This window comes from Carcharhinus amblyrhynchos, chromosome 8 (genome assembly GCF_965287045.1).
Source record: "Carcharhinus amblyrhynchos chromosome 8, sCarAmb.v2.hapA, whole genome shotgun sequence".
NCBI classification, from domain to species: Eukaryota; Metazoa; Chordata; class Chondrichthyes; order Carcharhiniformes; family Carcharhinidae; genus Carcharhinus; species Carcharhinus amblyrhynchos.
Genome location: NC_137331.1, coordinates 25,813,652 through 25,828,883, shown reverse-complemented (window position 1 = coordinate 25,828,883; position 15,232 = coordinate 25,813,652).

Sequence of the window (15,232 nt, the reverse complement as noted above, 5' to 3'; positions counted from 1 at the left end):
TTATTACTGATTTCTCTCTCCCTGATACTGATCTTTGTCTTGTTGTTACTGAACTCTCGATGTTACTGACCTCTCTTCCCCTGTTACTGATCTCTCTCCCCCGCTACTAGTCTTTTTTCCCCTGTTACTGATCTCTCTCCCTGTTACTGACGTCTCCCAGTTACTGACCTCCTCCTTCACTGATCTTTCCCTGTTACTGATCTCTCTCTCTCCCTATTACTGATCTCTCTTCCTCTGTTACTGATCTCTCTTTCCCAATTACTGATCCCTGTCTGTTACTAATTTCTCTTTCCCCCATGACTGATCTCTCTCTCCCTGTTACTGATGTCTCCCTGTCACTGATCTCTCTCCCCCTGTCACTGATCTCTCTCCCCCTGTCACTGATCTCTCTCCCCTGTCACTGATCTTTCTCCCCCTGTCACTGATCTCTGCTTCCCTGTTACTGATCTTCCCCTCTCTCTCACTGACCTCCCTCTCCCTCTTTCTGACTTCTCTCCCTCTCCCTGTGTTAATGACCTTTCTGCCCGTTCCACTGATCTCTCTCCCCCTGCTTGTGATTTCTTTCCCTGTTGCTGATTTCGCATACCCTTTTACTGATCTCTCTCCGTTACTGATGTCTCTCTCCCTGTTACTGAACTCTCCCTGTTACTGCTTCTGTCTCCCTGTTGCCGATCTCTCTCCCACTGTTATGATGTGGGAGGAGGGGAGAGATAGGTGGGAGGCAGGTAAAATTGAGAAAAAGGGGGAAAGGAGAAGGAAAGGGGGGATTGTGGGAGGAAACCAGTTGACCGTTGGTTGACCTTGCCAAGCTTTGCAATGCTAATACAGCTTTTTTCGGCACTTTTTGTAGCCTGAACAATCTCTATCACTCCTGTCAAAGTCATTTCTGTCTCTGTCTTTTTTGTATAGTGAGGTGATTCATACCACAAACAAACCTATCCCTTAGCAGATCATTGAGGGTCAATCCAAATACATATTGCACAGCTAAGTAACTTAACCACACCATGAATGCTGCTGTCATCTCCCCTGGGCTTCTTATTGTTGAATTAAATTAATATCACTGCATTATCACCAATGTTTTTTCTTGATAGTGTTCTTCAACCAGTGCAATCAGCTGAATGTTTTTGTATCTGGTGCCTCTGGAGAAGTCAGACTTCAAATCAAATTGTAAGCCTGAGCCCCGCAGGCTGTTAGAAGGATTACCATCTGCTTTTCCTTCCCCCTCTCCCCATGGTTTCTTTGGGTCTTAAAAAAAATCAGAGACCTTTCACATATTGAACCCACTGCTCTGTTTCAGGATTAACTGGTTCCAACATCGCAATTAAGGGCATTTTGGCACTCACAAATCGTTGCAGTTGTGTTCTTCAAAAAGGCTGTGATTCATGGACAGCTCTCCCTAATTGCAGCAGACGATAGATAAAAATTAATACTTACCTTGCACCAAATGTAATAGCTGCAAGGAACTGGTGACAACAAGGCAGATAAACAAACAAAGGTTTATTTGGGGGAAAATAACTATATACAAGGAGGAGATAAGAATGCTTCTGAACTCTATGGGTCTCAGTCTGCCAGAAAGCCTGCAGTCCCACAATTGGCCCGATGGGTCAAGTGATCCCCAATAACTTACCCCTTTAACGGGCATGCTCCCACGTAGAGAAAAATAGCAGTTTGTGGCATAGCACAGTTTCTAAATACATAGAAGTAATAATGCACCAAAGCCAAAACAAGAAAAATATTAAGGGACACAGTAGGCTCCATTAGCCAGTATTCTCGTTACCTGAGTAAAGGCTGCATTGGCATGAAGAATGCCCCATTAAAAATGTGGAAAGCCATTCCTGCACAAAGAGGCCATCTTAAATCAGTATGTCAAAGCAAAATGCTCCTGACACAAAAACTAAAGGGGAAACAACTGAGATGTATAGTATTCAAGAAGGCGAAGGCATTTAAGAAGTTGAAAATAAAAAAGATAATGAAGCCTCAATTCTTTCAGACACAGAACAATGGTTAAAACCAGATTTTGTTCAGCCATTTATCATACAACTCCATGGTCCAGGAGGTATTCAACTGAAGATTAAGGGACTGTTAATCAGAGAAATCACAGAAAACTTGTTTGTCATCCACAACCAATCATTGTTCAGTCGAAAGGCTTGCACGCATCTACAACTTATCTTTAAAGGAGATGAACTGGAAAACCATGAGAAAACCAGACAGATTTCCCTGGAACAGCAGGGAAAGGAACCATACAAACATGATGGAGGCAAACAACAGCAGTTGGATTTCTGTTGAGGAGCCTGAACAGGACATAAATTTTATTGAAGAGACAGAGTCATACATATCACTGCAAAATTTCTAGCAGCAGCAGCAGCAGCAACTCCGAGGCTGAATGAAATCTAGTAAGTACAGAAAGCAAAGGAAGAATGTGCTAATGTTAAAGAGTACTGCAAAAATGGATCACCAGAAGATGCTCAAAACATTCTCATCCTGAAACAACACTTCAAGCAAGCAGGCTTCTTAGTATCATCGATGACTTGCTAAACTACAATGAGAAGCTGGACAAGGGGAGGCGGTGGCGCAGTGGTATTGTCACTGGACCAGTAATCCAGAAACTCAATGTAATGCTAAGTTCAAATGCGACAAGAACAGACAGTGAATATCTGGAAATAAAAGCTGAATGATGACCATAAAACTATTCTCAACTGTTGGAAAAATTTATCTGGTTCACTCATGCCCTTTAGGAAGGAAATTGCTTGTGTCAGATCAACAGCAATGTGGTTGACTCTTAAATGTCTCCTCAAGGGCAATTAAGGATGGGCAACAAATATTAGCTCAGGTGGCAAAACTCACATCCGAGAAAACAATTTTAAAAATTAACAGAGATGAGTAACAAGGAAAGAAATAAGTGACAGGGAGAAAGATCAACAGAAGTTAGAGATCAGAGCAACAGGGAGAGAGAGATCAGTAACAGAGGGGACAGAGATCAGTTAGAGGGAGTGAGAAATCAGTAACAAGGGGAGAGAGATCAGTAACAGGCAGCGAGATCAGCAACAGGGAGAGAGAAGTCAGTAAAGGGGCAAAAAGAGATCAGTAAGAGGGAGAGCGATCAGAAGGGGGAGAGAAATCAGAAACAGAGAGAGACAGATCGGTAAGAGGGAGAGAGATCAGAAAGGGGGGAGAGATCAGTAACAGGGAGAGAGATCAGTAACGGGGAGAGTGATCAGTATTGGGGGACTGATATCAGTAACGGGGGAGAGATACCAGTAAAAGAGAGATATCAGTGACAGCGTGAGAGAGATCAGTCACAAGGAGAGAGAGATGAGTAATAAGGAGAGATCAGTGAGACAGAGAGAGAAAGATCATTAACAAGAAGAGAGATCAGTAACAGTGGGAGATAGATCAGTGACAGGGAAGGAGACATCTGTAAGAGGGGGAGAGAGATAAGTAACAGCGAGACAGAGATTAGTAAGAGGGAGAGAAAAATCAGGAACAAGGGAGAAAGATCAGTGACCAGGAAAGAGGGATCAGTAACAGGGAGACAGAGATTAGTAACAGGGAGAGAGAGATCAGTAACTGAGAGAGAGAGATCAGGAACAAGGAGAGACATCAATAACAGGGTGAAAGAGATCAGTGTGAGGGGGAGAGAGATCAGTAACAGGGAGAGAGTGATCAGTAGCAGGGAGAGACCGATCAGAAATAAGGAGAGAGAGATCAGTAACACAGAGAGACATCAGTAACATGGAGAGAGAGAGATAACAGTAGATGCCATAATGGTATTCAAATCTGTGATCCCAGGGCATTAGCAGAGGCCTCTGGATTGCCACTGCACTGCCATGTCCCTATAAATTATGATCGCATCTCTTCTAAGTCCCCTGTCAGGGCTCCATATTCATAATTTTCAACTAATTGATATAAGTCTTTAATGAATGAATCTAGGCTCTCTTAATGTTTGGGTGCACCTATTAAATGTTGTCCTCTCAATAATGATGTTCCTTTGAAAACCAAAGTAAATGCTTTGATAACTTCATACATCATCCACAGGAAGTGTAAAGGGCTGGGAGAGTCCATGCAAAGGTCTGCAAACCAGCCTCCCATCCATTGATTCTGTCTGCATTTCCCGCTGCCTCAGCAAAGCAGCCAGTATAATTAAGGACCCCGTGCATCCCGGACATTCTCTTTTCCACCTTCTCCCTTTGGGAATAAGACACAAAATCTGAGATCACGTACCAACTGACTCAAGAACAGCTTCTTCCCTGCAGCTGTCAGGCTTGTGAATGGAATTACCTTACATTAAGTTTATCTTTCTCAACACCTATGACTGTATGATGACATTCTACAATCTCTCGTTTCCTTCTCTATGAACGGTACGTTTTGTCTGTATAACGCGCAAGAAACAATACTTTTCACTGTATGTTATTACATGTGACAATAATAAATCAAATCAAATCAAACCAAAGCTGTTAATCTCGGGTGGGATTTTCTGGTCATGGGGTGAGCAAGGCTGGAAAATCTCGGCCATAATTTCAATGTGCCATATTTGAATTGATTTATTATTGTCACATGTATTAGCATACAGTAAAAAGTGTTGTTTCTTGCACACTATGCAGACAAAGCATACTATTCGTAGAGAAGGAAATGATAGAGTGCAGAATGCTAAGGCAGAGAGAAAGATCAATTTAATACAAGGTATGTCTGACAGCAGCAGGAAAGAAACTGTTCTCGTGTCGGTTGGAACGTGACCTCAGACTTTGTATCTTTTTCCCGAAGGAAGAAGGTGGAAGAGAATATCCGGGATGTGTGTGATCTTAATAATGCTGGCTGCTTTGCCGAGGCAGCAGGAAGTGTAGACAGAGTCAATAGATGGGAAGCTGATTTGCATGATGGATTGGGCTACATTTACGACCTTTTGTAGTTTCTTATAATGTTGGGCAGAGCAGGAGCCATACCAAGCTGTGATACAATCAGAAAGAATGCTTTCTATGGTGCATCTGTAAAGATTGGTGAGAGTCGTAGCTGTCAAATTTCCTTTGTCTTCTGAGAAAGTAGAGGTGTTGGTGGGTTTTCTTAACTATAGTGTCGGCATGGGGGACCAGGACAGATTGTTGGTGATCTGGACACCTAAAAACTTGAAGGTCTCGATCCTTTCTACTTTACCCCCATTGATGTATCAGGGTTATGTTCTCCTCTATGCTTCCTTAAGTTGATGACAATCTCCTTCGTTTTGTTGACACTGACGAAAAGATTATTGTCTTCGCACCAGTTCAGCAGATTGTCCATCTTGTGTGGGCCACATGGTGGCACAGTGGTTAGCATTGCTATCTCACAGCTCTAGGAACCTGGGTTTGATTCCCGGCTTGGGTCACTGTCTGTGTGGAGTTTGCACATTCTCTCTGTATTTGCATGGGTTTGCTTCAGGTGCTTCGGTTTCCTCCCACAGTCCAAAGATGTGCAGGTTAGGTTGATTGGACATACTAAATTAACCCTTAGTGTCCCAGGATATAATAGGTTAAAGGGATTAACAGGATAGCTAAGCAGGGATAGGACCTGGGTGGGATTGGTTTGGTGCAGACTTGATGGGTCGAATGGTCTTTTTCTGCACTGTAGGGATTCTACAATTCTATCTCATTCTTATACTCTGTCTTGTCATTGTTTGAGGTCTGTCCCATCATGGTGAAGTCATCAGCAAACTTGAAAATTGAATTGGAGGGGAATTTGGCTACACAGTCATAGGTGCATAAGGAGTATAGTCGGGGACTGAAAACACAGCCTTGTGGGGCCCCAGTGTTGAAGATGATGGTGGAGGAGGTGTTGTTCCCTATCCTTACTGATTGTGGTCTGTGAGTTAGGAAGTTCAGGATCCAGTCACAGATGGAGGAGCTGAAGCCCAGGCCACGGAGTTTGGAGATGAGTTTTTTGGAAATAATGGTGTTGAAGGTTGAGCTGTAGTCAATAAGTAGGAGTCTGACATAGGTGTCCTTGTTATCTAGGCGTTGTACTCTTGAGGATGTTGTACCCTCCCCCTCCCCCCCGGCATCTATCCATATCAGGCTACTGGCTCCTGCTCAATGTTGCTGTGTTGTTTTATCAGGTCCAGCCCCTTTAATTCTTCATCCAACCTACCTGAGGGCCAATCTTTTTCCTCATGTTTGAGAAGGATAGTGTGTGTGACACTGCTTCCTTGCACATTGTCTTTTTTTGAGATGCCTTTTGCAGCAGGTTCTGATTGCTGAGAAAGACTTCTGGGGAAAGAACAAGATTTGTACAGAAAGGAGAGGCTAAACAGTAACACATTAAAGTTGGACAATATTGGCTGAAGTTTTGAAGTGAACTGAACATATATTTGCTCATGGCACATGAGATGGTACATGGGATAAGCTGTAACATTGGTTAGAGAAGCCACTTGTCCCTCCATCTCTAATGTTGCTGCTCTGGCTGTCTCGTTCATTTCAACTTGTATAAGGGCCATGAGGTTGGCTGTCCAACCCCATCTTATTTCTTTCTCTCCTGATCTGTTCTGTCTCCTCCTTCAGAAGGAAGGAGGAGGAAGTTGAGTGATTACTGAGAAGATAAGTTGGCATTTTCATAAGCTGAAACTTTGCCTCAAATAAAGCTACAAGATAGAAATTCAATATTTCTCAACCAAATACTCCAAAGTATTTCCAAGTGTCTCTGGTAGAATGTAACATTTTCATATATGATAAACAAAATACATTTATTAAATTAATGTATCAATAAAAAAAACTTAAAATAGGGTAAAAGCAAATTACTGTGGATGCTGGAATCTGAAAGCAAAAGAGAAAATGCTGGAAAATCTCAGCAGGTCTGGCAGCATCTGTAGGGAGAGAAAAGTGCTGATGTTTTGAGTCCAGATGACCCTTTGTCAGTTTCCCAGTTTTGACAAAGGGTTATCTGGACTCAAAACATCAGCTCTTTTCTCTCCTTACATATGCTGCCAGACCTGCTGAGATTTTCTAGCATTTTCTCTATTGAATTTAAAATAGGGCTAAAATAGCCACAGAACCTTCTGTGACTCGAGAAGTTTGGGAAACCCTGCCACATTTTAGAAGCATGTGTAACTACACTACTCAAACAGATTTATTTACAGCACAATGCGTTTTTACTAAAATAATCAATTAATATAGTAAAGTGCAGCAGAACGATTGGCCTTTTCACCTACAATAAAAATATGGCTCTTACTTGACTGAGTTTTTTTTAGGCTTTTTTCATGATAATGCAATTGAACTGGGAAAGGTTAGGGGCTGCAGCTGAAACGTTAAAAAGCCACTTCCTGCTCTGGAGGTGTTGAATGGAAATAAAGTGGTTTGAGTGTGTATCATAGAATCATAAAGAAAGAGCCACGTAGGAATTGCAAATTCGACAATTTACACCACATGAGGAACAGGCTATTAATGGAAACAGTAAAGGTATCAAACAGCAGGTGAACTGTGTTAGCAATGTGATTGAGAGGCGCTATAGTGTGCTTTTGTGATTACTAGTGAAGAATGTGATGTGGGATGGTTTCTGAATTGCGATTCTCATTGCTCTGATCACACACCATCACACGTGAGAACACCATCCACTAGGTACACGGTACATACTCATGCAACTTGGCCAACATTGCCTACCTCATATGCTACAGCAAAGGATGTCCCGAGGTGTGGTACATTAGTGAGATCATGCAGGCACTACGATAAAAGGTGAACGGACACCGCGTGACAATCGCCAGGCAGGAATGTTCCCTTCCAGTTGGGGAACACTTCAGCAGTCAAAGACATTCAGCCTCCGATCTTTGGGTAAGCATTCTCTAAGGCACCCTTCAAGACACACGACAATGCAGAATCGCTGAGCAGAAACTAATAGCCAAGTTCCGCACGCATGAGGCCAGCCTCAACTAGGATCCTGGGTTCATGTTACACTACATGCAACCCCCACCATTTGGCATGGGTTTGCAAAATCCTACTAACTTGGCTTGAGAAAATTCACACCACTTTAACCTGTGATTATCCCTCTCTCCACCTGCACTGTCTGTATCTGTAATGGCTTGATTACCTGAAAAAATTTGCATTCCAACCATTATCTTGTAATTGTGTCTTTGTCTATATGTGCCTTGTTTCTGAAGCCTACCTCCCCACTCACCTGATGAAGGAGCAGCACTCCGAAAACTCATGATTCCAAATAAACTTGTTGGACTTTAACCTGACGTTGTGAGATTTCTTACTGTGCCCACACCTGTCCAATGTGGCATCTCTACATTATTGCTCTGAAAACAGTTGAGGGGTTGACCAAATCCAAGCAAAAGATGGAGGAAGGCGGAGTTGTACTCACCTTTGTTGAACTTGTGATATAAATTGTTTAACTGCCAGACTCTCAGCTTCTCATCAACTAATTAACCTGTCCATTAAATTTCTCCATTCTTATGCTGCCCAAGCTACTTGGCAGATTTACACCCTGGTTTCTGAAATCTCCTAACAGATGTCAGTGGGTGTGATTTAAGCTGCTTCTGGAATGGTTTTGCATTAAGTGAGGTTTAAAACCAAGAACAGGCAGCAAATTTAAAATTGAAATTCTGTCCTTGAAATTTTGGGGCCATTTTTTCTGATCTTAACATTTCTGTGGCAGGCTGGATTTTAAAATGTTTTTCCTGAACACAGCCCTTCTGCAAAATAATTGAGCAATATATTTCCATTATCTCACAAAACTTGATACTTTAGTCAATTCAAAACAAAGCTCTTATTCTTTCAGCTTCCATTCAAAGTTGTCTGAATTTAATCACAAGCTTCAGTCAACTCTCCTGCATTCTATTCACAACTCTTGTGCTTACTTACCTTTTTTCTCTCCCTCTTGCTTTCCTTCTGAATTTTTGTTTGTCTGCACTCCGGTGATTTTTTATTTCATTATTTGTTTTCCCTCTCATTACCTCCTGTATCTCTTTCTTCCCTAACTTTGGATTTTCACCTTTCTATTTAGTCTTGCTCTCCATTAATTGTTTCTCTCGTTCTTTCACTCTGTATACATTTGACCCATTTCAACATGACAGCATTTTCTTTTCTCCAGTGGAACTTTGCAGGGTTGAGGTTGTCGGAGTTGTCAGCACCTCAATCTCTGCCTGCACATCAAGGATAAAATCACAGAATTCCCACAGCGCAAAAGGAGGCCATTAGCCCCATTGAGCCTGCACCGACCACAATCCTACCCAAGCCTTATCCCAGTAGCCCCAAGTATTTACTCTGCAAGTTCCTTGACACACTAAGGGGCAATTTAGCATGGCAAATCTACCTAACCCAGGATAAAGCCAAATTAGAGTAGAACTTCCAGGTAGTTAGGAGAGTCTGGAACAAGAAATAAACTCATAGCTGCTTTAATAATCACCTGTTACAAGCTTTCCTCTGTTAACAATTACCTCACAAAATTTTAAAAGTTTGTGCTTCTCCTTGTTTTCATGATTCCATATAATAAATGTTTAAGCTCTAACAATTTTGCGTTTTTTGTTTTCCATCACTTGCAAAGCTTGGTGGGGACATGCTGATGAGGAATTTTACTGGCCCGCCCATCACGGAATTGGTCGGGCAAGGGCCGAAGAATGGGGCGGTCCGTTGACCTTGTGCAGGATTTTATGGTTTCAGGATGAGTGAGGCCATAACATCCCATCCTTTCTCTCACTATACTATAATGGCCAGAACTGCTATCAGATATATTAAAATATAATTCACTGCAAGTTGCGGTCGCCGCACTTGCGCAAGGATATTTTGGCCTTGGAGGGAGTGCAGAGGAGGTTCACTAGGCTGATACCGGAGATGAGGGGGTTGGACTATGAAGAGAGACTAAATAGACTGGGTCTGTACTCGTTGGAGTTTAGAAGGATGAGGGGGGGATCTTATAGAGACGTATAAGATAATGAAAGGGATGGATAGGGTAGAGTAGAGAGATTCTTCCCATTTAGGAAGGATAGCAGGACTAGAGGGTACAGCCTCAAGATAAGAGGGGGGCAGTTTAGAACGGAGTTGAGGAGGAACTTCTTCACTCAAAGGGTGGTGAATCTCTGGAATTCTCTGCCCGTTGAAGTGGTAGAGGCTGCCTCGCTAAATATATTTAAGTCACGGGTAGATAGGTTTCTGATAGACAGGGGAATTAAGGGTTATGGGGAGAAAGCGGGAAAGTGGAACTGATCCACTTCAGATCAGCCATGATCTTATTGAATGGCGGGGCAGGCTTGAAGGGCAAGATGGCCTACTCCTGCTCCTATTTCTTATGTTTTCTTATGTTCTTATATGAAATGAGCCATTTTGCCTAATTTTCAATCTCCCAACTGATTGCCCATCCATGTCAACAAGTACCTTCTGGTCTGCGCACTCTCATGTTTGCTAATGATTTTTTTGGCTGAATGCTTTCACATCCAGCGCCTCTTGGAAGTCCATTTAGACAACATCAATATACTCTCTCTTATCCATTATGTTACTGATTTCAAAATATTCCATTCAGGCCCTTAAGTGATTGGCTCTGCTGCAGCACAGCACGAGGGGCCCAGGTTCGATTCCCAGCTTGGGTCACTGTGCGGAGTCTGCATGTTCTCCCCCTGTCTGTTTCCTCTGGGTGCTCCAATCTTCTCCCACAGTCCAAAAGACGCGCTGGGTAGATGTGTTGGCTGTATTAAATTCTCCCTCAGTCTACCCGAACAGGCAAAGGAGTGTGGTGACTGGGGGATTTTCACAGTAATTTCATTGCAGTGTTAATGTAATCCTAATTTTGATACTAATAAATAAAATATGGGATGCAGAAGCTAAAAACACAGATGATGACAGCAGAATGATATCATCTGCAATGGTTCAAGAAGGCAGCTCACCATTACCTTCTGAAGGGTGATGAGGGATGGGCAATAAATACTGGGCCTGCCAGTGATGCCCACATCCTGTGAATTAATTAAAAGAAGGCAGATTTATTGAATAGTTACTTTGCTTCAGTGTTTACTAGATAGCCTAACATTGGAGAAATAGATTAAACAGATATAAACGTGATGTGAGTGGACTGTGGTGGGCATAGTCTCAAGGCCAGGTTAAAGTGTTTGTACCTGTAAAGACTTGACTACCTACAAAGATTTGCATTCCAACTATTCTTTACATTCCAATTTATAATTACCCTGCAATTGTATCTTTGTCTATATATGCCATGTTTGGAAACCTATCTTCACTCACCTGATGAAGGAGCAGTGCTCCGAAAGCTCGTGATTCCAAATAAACCTGCTGGACTTGAACCTGGGGCAGAATTCTCTGGCTGCGCTGGTCTAAAAGCCAGAAGTTCCCTCTCGACCGTCAATGGCATTTCACATTGTCCGCAATCCACTCACTAAAATTCCAGTGACGGGCGGGATGGGAGAATTCTGGTGTTGACAGATATAAACACAACTAAGATAGGTAAAGGGATGAACTGGGATTGGAGAAATGAATATAAGATGCGACCTATCCTTCAACGATCAGTGCTGACTCTTTTTGTTTTCTTATTGTTCATGTTTGATTGTATCAAACAATGATGAGACAGAGTACAGGAATGTGATAGAGAATCTGGTGAACTAGCGCGGCAACAATAATCTCTCCCTCAATATCAACAAAATGAAGGAGATTGTCAGAGACTTCAAGGAGCATAGAGGAGAACATGACTCTGTCTACACCAATGGGATGAAGTAGAAAGTGTCAAGAGTTTCAAGTTTTTAGGTGTTCAGATCACCAACAACCTGTCCTGGTCCCCCCATGCTGACACTATAGTTAAGAAAGCCCACCAACACCTCTACTTTCTCAGAAGACTAAGCAAATTTGGCATGTCAGCCACGACTCTCACCAACATTTACAGAAGCACATAGAAAACATTCTTACTTGTTGTATCACAGCTTGGTATGGCTCCTGCTCTGCCCAAGACTGCAAGGAACTACAAAAGACCGTGAATGTAGCCCAATCCATCACGCAAACCAGCTGTCTATACTTCCTGCTGCCTCAGCAAAACAGGCAGCATAATTAAGGACCCCACACACCCCAGACAATCTCTCTTCCACCTTCTTCCGTCGGGAAAATGATACAAAGGTCTGAGGTCACATACCAACTGACTCAAGAACGGCTTCTTCCCTGTTGCTGACAGACTTTTGAATGGATTTACCTTGCATTAAGTCCACCTTTCTCGATACCCTAGCTATGATTGTAACACTACATTCTGCTCTCTATCCTTTCCTTCTCTATGAACGGTATGTTTTGTCTGTATCGCACGCAAGAAACAATACTTTTCACTGTATGTTAATACATGTGACAATAATAAATCAAACCAAATCACACCAACTATAGGCCAGGGTTAATCTTGCAGCAATAAAGCCACTCCCGGGACTTGCTTTTTTCAGTACAAGAATGCTAGTGTTTGTTTCAACATTATAAATGAGCTGATAATGGTCATCTCCCGAAGTTTGGAAATCCCTGAATGCAGATGCTGTAAAGATTAGCATACTAGATAGATTATTCAAGTCTAGCACATTTATTTCACATTTTATTGTTCGCAGTTCACATTTCTAGTGTCTTTTTACCCCTTTCCTCATTTAGATGTCTTTTAACTGGCTATTGTATGACTCCCATTTCTGGTTGATTTTTGTCCTGTGTGCTTTTTAATATAATCATTTTTCCAGATTGTACTTTTTGAATTGAGTCGAAAAGATTTTGCAATTTATTTGTTTTTTTCTCAAATGGTCATAACCACATTAGAAGTTTATGGTTCTTTGATCTTGGCACAAGTTGGGCGGCACGATGCCACAGTGGTTAGCACTGCTGCCTCACAGCACCAGGGGCCTGGGTTCAATTCTGGCCTCAGGTGCCTGCTTGTATGGAGTTTGCTCATTCTCCCCGCGTCTGTGTGGGTTTCCTCTGGGGGCTCTGGTTTCCTGCCACAGTCCAAAGATGTGTGGGTTAGGTCGATTGGCAATGTTAAATTACCCTTAATGTCAGGGGGATTAGTAAAATCATAGTTAGGGTCATGGGGATAGGGCCGGGTGGGATTGTGGTTGGTATAGATCTGATGGGCCAAATGGCCTCCCTCTGCACTGCAGGGATTCAGTGAAGTTATCAGGATCGTCTCAGTGGTGAGCTCACACCAAGCTTGTCTGGGTTCCAACCATTTGGATTTACTACAGGAATGCACCAAATGCAGATCTTTGGCCTTAGTGTTTTTCCACATTCCTTAAAGTAATTCCATATGTTTTCCTCTCCTTTTATTTTATTCTCTTTATCCTATTTACTTAATTATTTTCGATACCTCTTACTATCACTAGTCACTCACTTCCACATTAATAGTGACATTAGGTTGACAATCGCATTAAACCATCATCAAGGGTGGCTCGGTAGCACCATTAATAATGGAATTGGCCAGGTCCTAAAGGACATTGCTGCAGGACTGGGACTGTGAGGAAACCAACAAGGGGGAAAAATATACTTGACCTCATCCTCACCAACCTGCCAGAGATGCATCTGTCAATGACAATATTAATATACAGTGCAATGTGACCACTGCACAGTCCTTGTGGAGACAAACACCCATCTTTGTCATGTTGAATGCCATTACTGCCATGCTAACTGGGATAAACATACAGGGCATCCATGAGGTGCTGTGGACCATCATCAGCAGAATTGTACTCAACCACAATCTGTAACCTCGTGACTCAGCGTATCCCCCACTCTACCATTACAATCAAGCCAAGGAATCAACCCTGCTTCAATGTTAAGTGCAAGAAGGCATGCCAGGAGAAACACCAGACACACCTAAAAATGAGGTGTCAACTTGGTGAAGCTACGACACAGGACTACTTGCATGCCAAGCAGAATAAGAAGTAAATAATAGACAGAGCTAAGCAATTCCACAACTAATGGGTCAGATCCATGCTCTGCAGTCCTGCCACACCCAGCAGTGAATGGCGGTGGACAATTAAACAACTCACTGAAGGAGGAGGCTCCACAAATATCCCCATCCTCAATGATGAAGGAGCCCAGCGCAATAGTGCAAAAAATAAAGCTAAGAATTCGCAACAATCTTTAGCCAGAAGTGTGAGTGGATGCTCATCCTTATGAAGTGCTTCAAAAAGCTAATCATGACACAAATCAATTCCAGTCTCCTGGACTGCCTGGATCCACAACAGTTTGCCTATCACGCAGCAGGTCCACAGCAGACACCATCTCCCTGGCCCTGTGGTCTTGCTGCAGCTGTATAGGGCATTGGTGAGGCCGCAGCTGGAGTACTGTGTGCAGTTTTGGGCGCCGCACCTGCGCAAAGATATTTTGGCCTTGGAGGGAGTGCAGAGGAGGTTTACTAGGCTGATACCGGAGTTGAGGGGGTTGAGCTATGGGGAGAGGCTGAATAAACTAGGCTTGTACTCGTTAGAGTTTAGAAGAATGAGGGGAGATCTCATTGAGACGTATAAGATAATGAATGGGATGGATAGGATAGAGGTGGAGAGACTCTTCCCGCTCAAAAAAGACAGTAGGACTAGGGGGCGCAGCCTCAAGATAAAGGGGGGGCGGTTTAGAACGGAGTTGAGGAGGAACTTCTTCACTCAAAGGGTGGTGAATCTCTGGAATTCTCTGCCCGTTGAAGTGGTGGAGGCTGCCTCGCTAAATATTTTTAAGACGCGGGTTGATGGGTTTTTGATAAGCGAGGGGATTAAGGGTTATGGGGAGAGGGCGGGAAAGTGGAACTGAGCCACGACAGATCAGCCATGATCTTATTGAATGGCGGGGCAGGCTCGAAGGGCTAGATGGCCTACTCCTGCTCCTATTTCTTATGTTCTTATGTTCTTATGCACTCAACCCTGGAACACCTGGATAACAAGGACACCTATGTCAGATTCCTATTTATTGATTACAGCTCAGTCTTCAACACTATTATTCCCATGAAACTCATCTCCAAACTGTGGCCTGGGCCTCAGCATCTCCCTCTGTGACTGGATCCTGAACTTCCTAACTCGCGGACCACAACACCTCCTCCAATATCATCCTCAACACCAGTGCCCCACCAGGCTGTGTTCTCAGCCCCCTACTATACGCCTTATACACCTATGACTGTGTGGCCAAATTCTCCTCCAATGTGATTTTCAAGTTTGCTGATGAACCTCCGCAGTGGGTTAGATCTCAAACAATGGCGAGATATAGTATAGGGATGAGATAGAGAATCTGGTGAACTTGTGCGGCAACAATAATCTCTCCCTCAATGTCAACAAGACGAA